Source organism: Chiloscyllium plagiosum, chromosome 27 (genome assembly GCF_004010195.1).
Source record: "Chiloscyllium plagiosum isolate BGI_BamShark_2017 chromosome 27, ASM401019v2, whole genome shotgun sequence".
Taxonomy (NCBI): Eukaryota; Metazoa; Chordata; class Chondrichthyes; order Orectolobiformes; family Hemiscylliidae; genus Chiloscyllium; species Chiloscyllium plagiosum.
The window spans coordinates 29,194,730-29,211,906 of NC_057736.1; positions in this window are offsets into that span (position 1 = coordinate 29,194,730).

A 17,177-nucleotide genomic window follows, 5' to 3' on the forward strand; every position below is an offset into this window, starting at 1 on the left:
AAATCTGCATTCATCCCTTGTGGTTGGAGGGTTCCTAGGCGGAAGATGAGGTGCTCTTCCTCCAGCCATCAAGGACCTGCATGTCCATGGCGGAGTGGGAGGGGGAGTTAAAGTGTTCAGCCACGGGGCGGTTGGGTTGGTTGGTGCAGGTATCCCAGAGGTGTTCTCTGACACGTTCCGCAAGTAGGCGGCCTGTCTCCCCAATGTAGAGGAGGCCACATCGGGTGCAGCGGATGCAGTAAATGATGTGTGTGGAGGTGCAGGTGAATTTTTTTTTTACATTACATTACATTACAGTGTGGAAACAGGCCCTTCGGCCCAACAAGTCCACACCGACCCGCCGAAGCGAAACCCACCCATACCCCTACATTTACCCCTTACCTAACACTACGGGCAATTTAGTATAGCCAATTCACCTGGCCCTGCACATCTTTGGACTGTGGGAGGAAACCGGAGCACCCGGAGGAAACCCAGGCAGACACGGGGAGAATGTGCAAACTCCACACAGTCAGTCGCCTGAGGTGGGAATTGAACCCGGGTCTCTGGCGCTGTGAGGCAGCAGTGCTAACCACTGTGCCACCGTGCCGCCTATTGTGATGGATATGGAAGGATCCCTTGGGGCCTTGAAGGGAAGTGAAGGGGGAGGTGTGGGCGCAGGTTTTGCATTTCTTGCAGTTGCAAGGGAAGGTGCCGGGAGTGGAGGTTGGGTTGGTGGGGGGTGTGGACCTGATGAGGGAGTAGCGGAGGGAGTGGTCTTTCCGGAATGTTGCTAGGGGAGGGGAGGGGAATATATCCTTGGTGGTGGGGTCTGTTTGGATGTGGCGGAAATGACGAAGGATGATACGATGTATATGGAGGTTGATGGGGTGGTAGGTGAGGACCAGTGGGGTTCTGTCCTGGTGGCGATTGGAGGGGTGGCGTTCAAGGGCGGAGAAGCGGGAAGTGGAGGAAATGCGGTGGAGAGCATCGTCAACCACGTCTGAGGGGAAATTGCGGTCTTTGAAGAAGTAGGCCATCTGGGTTGTTCGGTATTGGAACTGGTCCTCCTAGGAGGAGGTCCTCCGCCCTTGAACCTCAGAGTAGGTCAGAGGCTAGAAATACTGCAGTGAGTAACTCACTTCCTGACTGCTCAAAGTGCATTAGATTAGATTAGATTCCCTACAGTGTGGAAACAGGCCATTTGGCCCAATCAGTCCACACTGACCCTCCGAAGAGTAACCCACCCAGACCCATTTCCCTCTGACTAATGCACAGAACACTATGGACAATTTAGCATGGCCAATTCACCTGACTTGCACATCTTTGGACTGTGGGCGGAAACCGGAGCAGCCGGAGGAAACCCACGCAGACACGGGGAGAATGTGCAAACTCCACACACAGTAGCTCGAGGCAGGGATTGAACCTGGTGCTGTGAGGCAGCAGTGCTAACCACTGAGCCACCGTGCCACCCAATTACCTCAGACTTTTCTGGTTGTACTGTATTCCATTTGCATCTGCTTTGCCCACCTGTCCAATCCATTGATATCCTCCTGCAATTTACAGCTGTGCTCTTCACTGTTTATCATTCTACCAATTTTCATTTCATCCACAAATATCTTGATCATGTTCCCTTTATTTAAGTCCAATTTATTAATATTACCCACAAGAGGAAGGTTCCCAATAGCAAGCACTGTAGAACCCTAATGGGAACAGACTTTCAGTCACAGAAGCATTCTTTTTACTGTCTTTCTTTTGAATCCAATGTGTCACTTTAGCTGGGATCTCATGGGCTTTTACTGTCTTGACTAGTCTACCCTTAGCCTCACCAAAGTCCATGTATAGCACATCAAATGCTTTACTTTCACCAACACTACTTGTTACCCCCTGAAAGAAATTCTATCAAGCACAATCTTCCTTTAGCAAATTCATGCTGACAATCCCTGATTAATCTGTGTCACTCCAAGTGCTGATATATTCAGCTCTTCAGAATTCTTTCTAACAAATTCCCCAACACTGACTGTGTCTGTAATTTGTTTGGTATATCATTTCCCCCTCTTGTTTATTAGTGGGACAATATTAGCAGTCCTTCAGTCCTCTGATACCTCACTTGTGGCTGGAGAGGATTTGAAATTTACTGCAAGGTCTCCTGACATCTCTTCCCTTGCCCCACTGAACAGTCTGAGATACATCTCATCCAGGCCTGTGAATTTATCCACTTCCAAGGCTCCAAAACGTACCAGTACCTCATCGCTCTATGTTAATTTCTGCTAATGTTTTGTATCCTCCACCCTAACGTCCATGTCTGTGTTCTATTTTTCCAAATTGAAGAGCGATGCAATGTATTTATTGAGGGCTTTCCCTTGTCTTACAGGTTTGCATAGATTACTTCAAAGGCCCCTAATAGACCCAACTCTTCCCCTATTCTCTTGCTCTTTGTATATTTTTCAAAAGCTGTGTTGTATAAAATAAGTGCCTCATCTTATTAAGACTCAATAGTGTTTCTGTTCTATTACTGTTAAATGTGCAAGCCCTTAGACTCAGCACTCTATCTTAGCCACAAGCCATCAGTGGTTGGTTCTGCAACATACCAGACCAGTCAGTTTCATCAGAATAATTCATACTAGATTCCCATAGTGCTCAGAGGGAAAGATATAGCTGTTTGCTAAATACATGTCTGAGCCTAAGCTCTGGTTTGTACTTGTGACTTGGATGTGCAATTGGAACATTATATTTTAATGTGAAGTGCCGTTTGTTATGGAAGAGATCCAAAAACCTGAAACGCTTTTCAAAAAGGTTTATGAACTTCAGACTTCTGTACAATGGGAAATGTGAGCAGATAAAACAAAATAAACCAGGAGAACCAGACTCACAGGATAGAAATAGTTCCCCAAATACCAAGTTTTTTTTGTCTGCATAACACTGTTGAGATTCAACAGCAGTGCAGCTACATGCCATTTTGAATCATTTCCACTATATATGAGGAAGAACATGAATAAAAGGAAACTGGAACAGGTCATTCCATGTAAAATGAACAAAGTAGTATTGAATTTGTTACATTTATTACAGCATTCTGAACCAAGAGCTGTGAACTTGCAAATAATTCATTTTAATATCCCAGGCCCCACTGCTATAAAATCTGCATGAATCTTGCATCATCAGAGTGTTAATCTTTTGGAATCTGTAGCACCTGACAAACTTCTACAAATGCTGCGGCTGAAATATTTCTAACTCTCCCACCCAGTGAAAAACGAAAACAAGTTTTACCTTATAGCATTGACCGACACTCCAGTTTAAACAATTGTTCAATGTATTTGGGAGTTTCAGTTACTAACCCCAGAATTAATGGGGCTAATATACACACCTACAAACAAGGAAAAAGACCTTGCAAGCCTGCTCTGCCATTCAATGAGATCATGGCTGATCTGATTTTAACCTGATCTCTAGATTCCTACATACCTCTGATAATCATAGAATCCCTATGGTGTGGAAATGAGCCATTTGGCCCAACAAGTCCAAAGACTATCCCACCATGACCCACTCCCCTAAACTACATTTCCCCTAACTAATGCAACTCGCCTACACATCCCTGAACACTATGGGAAATTTAGCATGGGCCAATTCACCAAACCTACATATCTTTGGACTGTGGGAGGAAACTGGAGTGCTCAGAGAAAGCCCACACAGACACGGAGGAGAATGTGCAAACTCCACAGCGACAATCACCCGAGGCTGGAATTGAACCCGGATTCCAGGCGCTGTGAGGCAGCAGTGCTAAAAACTGAACCACTGTGCTGCCTGATCTTACATCCTTTTGGTAATCAAGAAGCTATTCACCACTGCCTTAAAGGTATTTAAAGATTTTGCATCCACTGCCTTTAAAGGGAGGGAATTTCAAAGACTCTCAATTCTCTGAGAGGCTCTTTGCCTACTAAAAGACTGTTTGTTTGTTTTTGGAGGTACACTTTAACACCAATAGGGATCCAGTCACAGTACCAGCTTATTTTAAAAATCCAGCAATAATTCTGTCTACAATAACTGTCCACCCATCAAAATATCTAAGAAGAAGAACTGAACTCCAGTTTAGTTATTGCCACCACAAAAACACTTCTGAAAACATTGCTTTTAAGAATACTGTTCGATCCATCCAAATATTATTCTGAACCCAAGTGAACACTGCATAATATGGTTGTTTGTGAATACAGTACTGTGTATATGTAATTATACTAATCTGTGTGTATATGAATATTATATAGTGCTGTGCCAATATAACACTGTGCCGTGAGTATAAGTGATTATAAAGCTGCTCTTTTTACAGATGTATCATCATTAGCTCATAAGCCTTCATGCTACTTTAACCTTGTTCTTGACTTGTTCTATCAACGATGCCTCAGAACACAACATTCATCCATTTACATTTGAGAAATTAGATAAAAGTTTTGAATTGATACATATAAGGATAATTGATGAGAATATTTTACTCCACCATCTACTACTTTTCCAGTTCCTTCAGTCTGCAGTATTTCAAAGGTATCCCCATTGTCACATCCCTATTCACTCTCCACACATCTTCATCTAAAGCATTTTTCGCTGCACTGAATTTTCAGAACTGATATTTTTTTCAATCACTTGGTGATAAGCACACTGTGAAAGCTGAGTAGATCTTTGACTGACACTGTAAATGGCGCATTGCTAGTCACCCTGTCAATCAATCTGCTCGCAAATCTGCTTTATTAATTCTGAAATAGAGCACTCTTTGTACATTTCTTTAGCTGCCAGCCTTCAGGGAATGTCAATGATTCTCCCTGATGTGCTGCTGCATGCCTTCACCCTACAAGTCTGTACATTTATCATAGATGCACAGAAAAAAGAGATGGTAGATACGCCAGAAGAATAGAAAAAATAATTTTAAAAGAAGTTTTTACGATATAGCTTTTCTGTTCAGGAAGAAGCCATGAACATTGCAATTTCATAAGATCCTGATGTTCTCTTAGCTTGCTGCCTGGTAATTGCAAGGATTCATTAAGGAAAAACTACATTCTCTTTTGCACTTGTTATCACAGTCAGAAATGCAAACAAAACCTGTAAGTCTTTTTGGGGGCATATACAAATGTGACAGTAATGACTCATAGGTTCCATCTTCCATTGTTATCTCGGTTGTACTTAGTCATCTTATTCCTCGCTGTGGCTGTCAAGGTTGCTGGGTGTTCAATGAAGAGTGAAAGTAAATTGATACAGCCCAGCAGATACATTGCAAAGCTTTATCAAGCCTTATTCCTCACTTGATTTCTATGTTTTGTTTATCTTTACATTACCAGTTGCCTAACCATTCACCTTTGAGTTTGTTGCTGGAAAGGAACAGGTTTTATTGAGAATTTTCTCCAACTTTGATTTTATTTTTGGAAAGAATAAGATGAATAAGGCAAACAATACTGGAGGGATATTCTGTTGACTATGTTCATCAGAACATTTCACATCATCATTATGCACCTGCTTCCATTGTTCCTAGGAGCGTTACTGGTGGAGCCATTGATGTAAAAGGAGTTATGTACTCCAACATAGCCTGAAGCTCACCTCCACTGTTATAGAACCATTCGAAGCTGCCACTGTTGTCATTAAAACATTAGCTAGTTTACTATACAATGATGCAAAAGCAAGTGATTTCATTTAATCCACTTGCTAAACAGAAACAACGCAATAAGGTTTTAGGCAGTAAGAGTCTCCTTGTAGTCTCAGGAATCATTGCAGTTATCTACATAAATATGGTTCTCTCATTAAGCACATCTCAGACCTGAACAGGAAAGTATCCCACTGTCTGGGCAATTCACTGGACCAGACCAGATCTCTTTGGGAAGGTCAGTGTAACCCAAAAATGCTTTCATCCTGCCTTTAGTGCACCACAGGAACACATTAAAGTTGGAATCTGATAAAACTGGTTGGGTATATGTCCCACAATTGATCTTTCAAAGACATTTAAAATGAAAAGAAAAACTGCAATTATAAAGCAGCTTTCATAACTCCAAGATGTCTGAAACACTTCACAGATAATGGCGTGTAGTCACTGTTGTAACGTAGAAAATACAAGCAACCAATTTACACAGCAAGATTCCATAAACTGCAGTGTGATAATGACCAGATAATCTATTTTTGTAAACTAAATCAAAATCCTGCAGAAATCAGAAAGCTGAAATAAAAACAAGAAATGTTAGAGAAATTCAGCAAATCGAGCAGCATCTATTCATAAAGGGACTGAGTTAGTATTCTACAGAACTGAAAGAAGCTGGAAAATGGCAATTTTTATGCTGTTGACTGAAAAAGAACATGTGGCAACCTCACCATTTGATCTACTTGCCCCTGTGCAAACAGCATAAAAACGAGAATTATCCAGTCACTTTCAGTTCTGAAGAAGATTCAAGCTCTGCTGTCTTGCTGATGTTTATCTGAGGTCCAATTATTGACCAGTGTACCTAGGAGACCTTTTGCCTAGTTTTCTTTGATAATGTGCTCTGAGAGCTTTTATATCTGTTCAGAGGGCAAACATGTTTATTGTCTCACCTAAAACATAGACCGTATGGCACTCCCTTAGTGCCACACTTGATTAATGAGCCTTGATTTCTGTGTTTCTAGACTGGGACCTGGACTCAAAACTTTTACATCATAAGGAAGAACTCAATGGAACCACTTGAACATAGAATTGAATGAAGACTTTTCAGCTATCTGCCCAAAGGTACTATTAGGCCTGGATTTTAAGCTGCTATCAATATTTAAATCCTTCATGTGGATCTGGCTAAGGAAATCAAGGTGGGGTTAGTATTCATGATTTTGGGCAGTAGAAGACTTATTTAACTCATCTTAAACTCGCCCAGCTGTTTGGAACTCAAAACATATTTCTGCCAATGATTGTGCCCCTGCAGGAAATGTAGATTGAAGAGTCCCAGTTTTTTCAGGAGGATATAAAAATATATCGATCCAAAGGCATTTTGACTGATGTTATATTAATAGTTGACCCTGGCCATTTGCTTAGTCTTCACTCCTAAAGCTGTAGCTCTGGAAGGAATATCGAACAAGCAAGAGATAAACTGACCTTCAAATAATACCAATGTTACAAGATCAGTGAACTCAAGCAAACAACATGCACAGGGAAAGTGAGGACTGCAGATGCTGGAGACCAGAGTTGAAAAGTGTGGTGCTGGAAAAACACAGCAGGCCAGGCATTATCAAGGAGCAGGAGAATCAACATTTCGGGCATAAGCCTGAAGAAGTTGGAAGGGTTTGGAGGGAAATGGCCGGGTGCTGGCAGGTGGGAGTAGATTGGTGGGATGGCCTGGCCTGCTGCGCTTTTCCAGAACCACACTTTTCAAACAACATACACATCAAAGTTCAAAGTTGTATTAAATCCTTAGCTAGTGGTGAATGCGACTCATCCAGTAGTCTTCTCATAATGTTAAATTAGACCTGACTTAATGAACAAGGTTCCTTGGAGACCACGAGAGAGACAGAGTATTAGTGGAGCATTTAACTTGAGGATTGCCACGCCTTAGATGAGGATGAAAAGGTAGGAGCTTCATGGTTAGGAATTGAACCTACATAGATGGCAGTGCTCATGATTATAAACCAACTATCCAGACAACTTGAGCCAACTGACCATGCCAAGCTTCTCCAGCAAATTCCATTTTAGTTTCAGATTTACAGCGTCCGCAATTCTTTATCTTATTGTTACATAGAGTCATTGAGATGTACAGCAAGGAAACAGACCCTTTGGTCCAACTTGTCCATGCCAAGCAGATATCCCACCAATCTACTCCCACCTGCCAGCACCCGGCCATTTCCCTCCAAACCCTTCCAACTCATATACCCATCCAGATGCCTTTTAAATGTTACAATTGTACTAGCCTCCACCACTTCCTCTGGCAGTCTATTCCGTACACGCACTGCACTCTGTGTGAAAAGGTTGCCCCTTAGGTCTCTTTTATATCTTTCCCCTCTCACCCTAAACCTATCTTGAGTTCTGGACTCTCCGACCCCAGGGAAAAGACTTTGCCTATTTATCCTATCCATGCCTCTCATTATTTTATAAACCTCTATAAGGTCACCCCTCAGCCTCTGACACTCCAGGGAAAACAGCCCTAGCCTATTCAAATTCTCCCAAGAGCTCAAGTCCTCCAACCCTGGCAACATCCTTGTAAATCTTTTCTGAACCCTTTCAAGTTTCACAACATCCTTCCGATAGGAAGGAGACCAGAATTGCACACAGTGTTCCAACAGTGGCCTAACCAATGTCCTGTACAGCTGCAACATGTCCGCCCAACCCCTGTACTCAATACTCTGATCAATAAAGGAAAGCATACCAAACACCTTCTTCACTATCCTATCTGCCTGCGACTTCACTTTCAAGGAGTTGTGAACCTGCAATCCAAGGTCTCTTTGATCAGCAACACTCCCTAGAAATTTGCCATTAAGTGCATAAGTCCTGCTAAGATTTACTTTCCTAAAATGTAGCACCTCGCATTTATCTAAATTAAACTCCACCTGCCACTCCTTATCCCATTGGCCCATCTGATCAAGATCCTGTTGTAATCTGAAGTAACCTTCTTCGCTATCCATGACACCTTCAATTTTGGTGTCACCTGCAAACTTAATAACTTTACCTCTCATGCTCACATCCAAATTATTTAGAAAAATGACAAAAAGTAGTGGACCCAGCACCGATCTTTGTGGCACAACACTGGTCACAGGCCTCCAGTCTGAAAAACAACCCTCACCACCAGCCTCTGTCTTCTATCTTTGAGCCAGATCTGTATCCAAATGGCTAGTTCAACTTGTATTCCATGTGATCTAACCTTGCTAACCAGTCTCCCATGGGGAACCTTGTTGAATGCCTTACTGAAGTCCCTATAGATCACATCTACCACTCTGCCCTCATCAATCATCTTTGTTACTTCTTCAAAAACTCAATCAAGTTTGTGAGACATGATTTCCTACACACACAATTGACTATCCCTAATCAGTCCTTGACTTTCCAAATACATGTACATCCTGTCCCTCAAGATTCCCTCCAACAACTTGCCCACCACCAACATCAGGCTCACCAGTCTATAGTTATTTGGCTTGTCCTTACCACCTTTCCTAACAAGTGGCACCACATTTGCCAACCTCCAATCTTCTGGCACCCCACCTGTGATTATTGATGGTACAAATATCTCAGTAAGTGGCCCAGCAATCACTTCTCTAGTTCCCCACAGAGTTCTAGGGTACACCTGATCAGGTCTTGGGGATTTATTCACTTTTATGCATTTCAAGATATCCAGCACTTCTTCCTCAATGATATGGACATTTTTCAAGATGTCACCATCTAATTCCCTACGCTCTATATCTTCCATGTCCCTTTCCACAGCAAAACGTGATGTAAAATTCTCATTTAGTATCTCCCCCATTTTCTGTGGCTCCTCACAAAGACCGCCTTGCTGATCTTTGAGGGGCTCTATTATCTCCCTAGTTACCAATTTGTCCTTAATGTATTTGTAAAAACCCTTTGGATTCTCCTTAACTCTATTTGCCAAAGCTATCTCATGTCCCCTTTTTGGTCTCCAGATTTCCTCTTAAGTATACTCCTTTATATTTTTCTAAGGATTCACTTTATCCATCTTGTCTATACCTGACATATGCTTTCTCTATTTCTTAACCAAACCCTCAATTTCTTTAGTCATCCAGCAATCCCGAAACCTACCAGCTTTTCCTTTCACCTTGACAGGAATATACTTTCTCTGGACTCTCGTTATCTCATTTCTGAAGGCTTCCCATTTTCCAGCCAGCCCTTTACCTGTGAACATCTGTCCCCAATCAGCTTTTGAAAGTTCTTTCCTAATACCTTCAAAGTTGGCCTTTCACCAATTTAGAACTTCAACTTTTAGATCTGGTCTATCCTTTTCCTTCACTATTTTAAACTAATAGAATTATAGTCGTTGACCCCAAAGTGCTCTCTCAATGACACCTCAGTCACCTGCCCTGCCTTATTTCCTAAGAGTAGGTCGAGTTTTGTACCTTCTATAGTAGGTACATCCACATAATGAATCAGAAAATTTTCTTGTACACCCTATTATTCTTACAGATAACTGAGATCTCCCAACAAGTTTGTTTCTCAATTTCCCTCTGACTATCAGGGGGTCTATAATACAATCCCAATAAGGTGATCATCCCTTTCTTACTTCTCGATTCCACTCAAGTAACTTTCCTGGATGTGGTTCTGGGAATATCCTCCCTCAGTATGGTAATGCTATCCGTTATCAAAAATGCATTCCCCTTCCTCTCTTACCTCCCTTTCTGTCCTTTCTGTAGCATTTGTATCTTGGAACATTAAGCTGCCAGTCCTGTCCATCCCTGAGCTATGTTTCTGTAATGGCTACGATATCCCAGTCTCATGTTCCTAACCATGGCCCTGAGTTCATCTGCCTTCCCTGTTGGGCCCCTTGCATTGAAATAAACGCAGTTTAATTTATCAGTCCTATCTTGTTCTCTGTTTTGTCCCTGCCTGCCCTGACTGTTTGACTTGCTTCTTTTCTCAACTGTACCAGTCTCAGATTGATCTTTTTTCTCACTATCTCCCTGGGCCCCACCCCCAACCTAACTAGTTTAAATCCTCTCGAGCAGCTCTAGCAAATCTCCCTGCCAGTACATTAGTCCCCCCCCCCCCCCCCAATTTAGGTGCAATCCATCCTTCTTGTACAGGTCACTTGTGCCCCAGAAGAGATTACAACGATCCAAAAATGTGAATCCTTCTCCCATACACCAGCTCCTCAGCCATGCATTCATCTGCTCTATCCAGTAGCTCGTAGCACTCGGAGTAATCCAGATATTACTACTCTCAAGGACCTTTTTAAATTCCCGCCTAACTCTATGTATTCTCCCTTCAGAATCTCACTATTTCCTTTCTATGTCACGGGTTCCAATGTATACAATAACCTCCTGCTGGGCCCTCTTCCCCCTTGAGAACATTCTACACCCTCTCTGATTCATCCTTGATCCTGGCACCAGGGAAGCAACATACCATTCTGATTTTTGCTGCTGGCCACAGGAACATTTGTCCACGCCTCTGATTAGAGAGTCCCCTGTCACAATCTATCTGTTGGAACCTGACATAGCCCTCATTGCATTAGAGCCAGTCTCAATATTAGAAACTTGGCTGTTCGCGCTACACTCCACTGAGAGTCCATCACCCCCTACATTTTCCAAAGCAGCATACTTGTTTGAAATAGGGATAGCCACAGAAGACTCCTGCACTACCTGCCCACCTCTCTTACCTTTCCTCAAGTTAACCCATCTATGTGACTGTATCTGCGACTTTTCTCCCGTTACATCTTTGACCTCCTCTGTTTTCTCCATTGGCTGCTAATGTGTCACTATTCATAGTCACCAGCTAATTTCTAGCCATCTGGCCAACATGTGAACTAAGATAATAAACATCAGCAGACATTTTGATTATAATATTTTGTGTGTAATAATTGACCCTCCTCTTGCCTGAGCCAAACTTCATGTACCCATGCATTTTGATAAGGAATTACTGAGAGTGATCAAAAGCAGAAAATGTAACAATGTTTTCCTTTTGAGTTCAGTGGTCCCAGAGTCAACTATTCCATCCAATACCTTCTCTGTAGCTGTCAGACAATTCAGCAAGGTCAGAAAGTGAACCGTGGATTGATATATTTTTCAATTTGCTTGTGTGAACTCCGAAGTGCATAAATACAAACCAGAGCAGACACCTTTTACCAGACTCTAACACAAAAGAATTTCTGAGCTTGGCAACAGACACTTAAGGAGGGATAAAACTTGGCAAAGATGGTGAAAGGAAGAACAAATCTAAATGTCCTCTGACTACTTTTCAAATCATTTGCTGCAAGAATAGCAAACAGAAGAAATTAATTGATTTCAAAATAAGAACCCAAAAGAAAACATGTTGTTGACTAAGAGGTTAAAAGTTTGGGACCAAAAAATGATTGCGGTTGTAAGGATTGATCACAATCATGTAACAATTTTGTTTCATTTTCACCACAAAAGGACATTTCCGGTGCCTGTGGGATTTACCGATATATGTTTTAGGCTGGGTAATATTTGATTTCTGACTGATTGGTAAATCAGTAGTCCAGGGAAGAAGATTTATCATCAAAGTTGTAAGAGTTTCTTTTGAATGTACAATGTTCTGGGATATTGAATTCTTTACATAAACAATGATGGATACAGAAGTTGTTCTTGCTTTTAAAAAGAAAGGGGATAAATACTTTTGGAAAAGACCTTAAAAGACTGTAAGATGAAATGGATCACTCTTTCAGATAGTTCATATGTCCCCTAAGGGCTAAATAGCCTTGCTTTATGCTGTAAAATTCTGTTATTTGAATACGTATCATCAGCTGTCTCTCAATTTGAGGATGGTGTCCACTCAGAATTATAGGTTTCTGCCATGGGTCTTCCTGTGACTGAACAGGACAATTCTTGATCAGCATATGTATGAGCCCATGGGACAGGAGGTCCTAGCATGTAGTGGGATTCAGAGTACAGGAATGCTTACTTTCCTTTCCTCCACTACTGCAGCTCTGCCTCATCATTGAGAAGTTGAAACTCAAAGCATGATGCAGCTTGACAAGTTGTTCCTAGTCTAAACAATTAGTAACGTTTTCCTCACAGCCATTAAGCTTAATGCCATTGCACTTCAAAGAGAGCCTCAGAGTACTTTTCCTTGCCCTTTTCTGAACATCAGCCATTTGAGAATTGAGAGAACAGGACCTGGCCAGAATGATTCAATCACTGATTAGCACATCACTGACTCATAAGGATGTTGCATTGCTCAAGTTTAAGTAGCCAAAGATAATGATGGTGACTGACTTAACTGCTGCTTTGGTGCTTAATTCTCTGGGGGTTCCAGTAAAAAGGACTAACTTGAGAAGCAACCACCATCTAATTTACTTAAAAGGATTTCTTTCATGGTGAAAGTAATGGCTAGCCGTCATGTAACTCTGCCCTGTTTTGATTACTGAGGTGCAAAGAAGTCTAATTTCTCCAATTAAAGTAAATGCAGGACAAGATATCTTCCATCTAAAGATGATGCTGTGAAATTCCTTCTCATTTTAATTCTGTCCTTCGTTGGTTCGTCGTTTAAAGCAGACCTTTGAATATGTGTCCACAATTATTGAAAAATGGTTTTGAGTGGGGTCTCAGTAAAAGGAAGCAGCATAGGTTGTGGGAGTCAAATCAAGCAGATTAGGAAGGGATTTTAAAGTGTTATTAAATGATTTGATCAACAGAAAATTAGTGATTAACTATATCACAGGGAGCCTTGGACAGAAAGAACGCAAAACACTTGAAGGTCTCTGTCCACGCTGCAGGAGTAAGCTGTGCTTACATATGAAATAACGTGCTCCCTGCAGGAATTTGGTTTCATGGATAACAACCAGGCAACACTTTGATCAAAGTTGCTTTTAAGTTAAATTTATTCTGAGATGACATATATGGAGTAGCTGGAAGCTGGAAGGTATGCATGCTGTGCTATAAGTGGTGGCATTGTGTCAGTTACATCATACATGAATTAAAATGAAAAAAAAATTGTAAAGTCCTGTCATGTGGAAAGATGGTCAAAATAAGTGAAGAGGAAAGAGATAACTGAATAGGATAATGACGCATTAAATATGATTATTCTGATAGACCTCCGTCTTGCACATCTTACTATATATAGTAATTTGCCTGTCTCAGGTCAAATTTTGGAATGGAGGGAAATCATTGAATCCTTCAACTCTCTTTGATGTTGGGCCTGGCACATGCTTATTAAATGCATAGCTGTCTGAATTCACATGATAATTTCTAGTCCAAATGACACTATAAAAGTTGGAAAATGCAGTGTGCCAATATGCAATTTTGAGTGATGGAGGATAAATGTGGGCATTAAGGATTAGTGGCCAGGGTCTCTACTAGCAAGTTTGAAAATCTTTCTCATTGTAAAAAGGGAAATCGCAATTAAGTGGTCAACCAGTATGGATTTAGCATTTGATTCCTGACAATGCTTGGTGTAGTGATTATTGATTCTTTGGTGAGTGAACCTGCCCCAGAAACCAAGTTGGATGAGATTTATCTTGACTGGCCTTCAGAAAGGAAAATGTTAACGTGAAGCTGAATGAATAGCAGAATCCGAGGTTTCATCAGAAAACTAATTTAATACAACAGAGTTAGATTTGATAGCTGGAAAATGCACATGGGGATTATGAAACAAGATTACCCCATCCTTGTTAATAACAATGCAGGTAGCATGTGACCTATATGATGCCTGGCTGTGTTAGTGATTTCAGAACTTCTGACTTTGGTGTTGTTTAGCTGTAAACATCAGCAAGCACAATACTGTTACTGGCTAACACCAGGTAACAGAGAGATACGTTATGTCCGGAGCAGGTGCTGAAGTCCATGGAGGAACTGAAGCTGACTGGGGAAAATTCGAAGAATGACATAATATGGGAGAATGCATGTTCAAATGTTTTTGGACACTGTTCTAGAGACCTTAATAGGAGAGGCAGAAGTGAGGAGAGTTGTCTTATATCTGTAAGAGGCCAGTAAGCTCCCCAGGCCCAGGTTCAGAAGTCATCAGCCAGTTATCAGCAATCTCCATCAGTTAAGGCTCATACCTAACATTCATGAGCCTCACTTCACTCTCAAACACTTGGCATTGCCTCAAGCCTCACATGCATATCACACAGCCTACACATGCTACCAGCTATTTGAGCTGAAAATGTGTTGCTGGAAAAGCGCAGCAGGTCAGGCAGCATCCAGGGAACAGGAGAATCGACGTTTCGGGCATAAGCCCTTCTTCAGGAAATCTTCAGGAAACAGACCAGCTATTTGAACCTGCCCATGCACTACGGTCCACAAATGAATGTCTGTGCAACAAAGGAATAAGAAGACAAGTATGATGAATATGTATCATCATTCTGTTTTAACATTGCAGCCACCAGTTCTGTTACTGACACTAATAAATTAAAGGACAGCATGCCAGTGAAGTTTCAATGTGAATAGATACTGGTCATGAATAACCCATAGCCCCGCTAGGAGGCAAGTGCTATATAGGTGCGTGCTTCACCACACACCATGACATCACACTTACATTCTGCTGCAAGGGCCCTAGGCCAGCACTTTGAAGGGACTTTTCCCAATCTTTTAGAGAGGCTGCTGGCCCTGTCAAGGTCCAAGGAGTAGTTGAGCATCTTCCTGGCACAGCGCTTTATGAAAATTACTTTATCTCAAACTTTGTGTCAATACTGCTACCTACAACTGAGTTTGGAATATAGGCAAAAGTGAGGACTGCAAATGCTGGAAACCAGAGTTTAGATTAGAGTGGTGCTGGAAAAGCACAGCAGGTCGGGCAGCATCCTGATGGAGGGCTTTTGCCCGAAACGTCGATTTCCTGCTCCTTGGATGCTGCCTGACCTGCTGTGCTTTTCCCAGCATGATTCTAATCTAAACCCTGAGTTTGGAATATCTCAAGCTACGGGTGTCTGCACATACACCGTCCCTGAAGTTTGTTCCTTCTTATCACTAAGAAAGACTCTTCAACTCCTTATGTACTATAACACTTCTTTATTTACATCTGTGAATTGTAGGCATGTCTCTTACTGATTTCAGAGTCATGTGGACAGTTGCATCATCATGATTTACGTTAGTCTTATACCACAGAGTGGTGGCCAAGACCATGAACATATTTGTGGATACAACTATTATGCAGCATCCAACAGGTGATGATTCAACTTCCTTAGCAACACAGGCAATGTGGAAGATTTAATTTCTGATAGTCTGCCATCAGGGCCCTGGATTGCCTTGTGTACAAGAGCTTGGATGACACAACAATTTGCTGTGCAATAAATTAGAATTGCTGAGTGGACACAGAAAAGAGCAGTGGCTAAATAGGACAAGAATCTGCTGTCCCTTCTCAAAAGACATAGCATTCATCCTTTCATGTTGCTGGTATGCTCGATATTATTGTCCATCAGCCGATCAGCCAAGGCTGTGGCTACCCATGATGAGATGTTTAAGTCTCCAACCTAGACCCTCAAAGTGAAGAGCTCCTAGAGGTAATCCTGCAAGATCATCAGCTTCACATCAATCCAACTTCAATCAAATACTCAGGCGCAAGGTGAGAGGGGAAAAGTTTAAAGGAGAGCTGTGAGTGAATTTTTTTTACACAGAGGACAGTAGGTGCCTGGAATGCGCTTCGAGGAGTGATGGTGGATACAATAACAACGCTTAGCAGGCATTTATACAGGTACATGAACAGACAGGGAATAGGGGGATATGGATCGTCTGCAAGCAGAGGAGATTTGTTTAGAATGGCACCATGGTCATCACAGGCATGATGGGTTAAAGGGCCTGATTCTGTGCTGTGCTGTTCAATGGTCTATGTTCTACGTAAGTCAATCTGCAGCCAATCTGCAGTCACTGGGTGGTATTGTATAGGAGCACTAGGACAGGCAAAAGCATTGAATTTAATGAGTGAAGGAATGCATAATAATAATTGACTTTGTATGAAATATGGCAGGATTTCATTCATAAATTTATTTTGCTACATGGGTGTTTCAGTAGCTTTTGGTTTTTGCACTGCAGTTAAATGTGGTCAGTGACAGAGGGTAGGTAGATGTGGGCCTGTCACTGAGTGGGGAATTGAAGCTCCCCCTGCTCTTCTCCTCATCTGCTGCTCCCAATCTACCGAGTACTGGAGGGCTTCTGGCTGAGATATCGTTTTGAGTACTGGCTGAGCAATCGTGGCTGAGATATCATTTTGCCAACAAATGGGCTGCTTCAGCACATTACATGGCTCTCATTATAGGCAGTGCACATGCCCGGAATGTTTATCCGAGTCATTAGCCATGCGTGCAGACTCTTGTTGTCCAATGGATACCCTCTGATTTGGCAGGATTCAAATACCTGCATGAATTACTGTCATTGGTCTGATGATATTAAGGAGCCAAATCTTGGCTGGTTCTACTGTATGTCAGAGAATTCAAGTGGGCCTCGAAAGTGATCTCCATGCAGCCAGTGATACCTTTCATGTAGAAGTCTGCAATCCTAGTAAAGCCAAGTGTTCATCTTTGGGATTAGAGATGCTGGAAAAGCACAGCAGTTCAGGCAGTATCCGAGGAGCAGTAAAATTGACATTTCGGGCAAAAGCCCTTCATCAA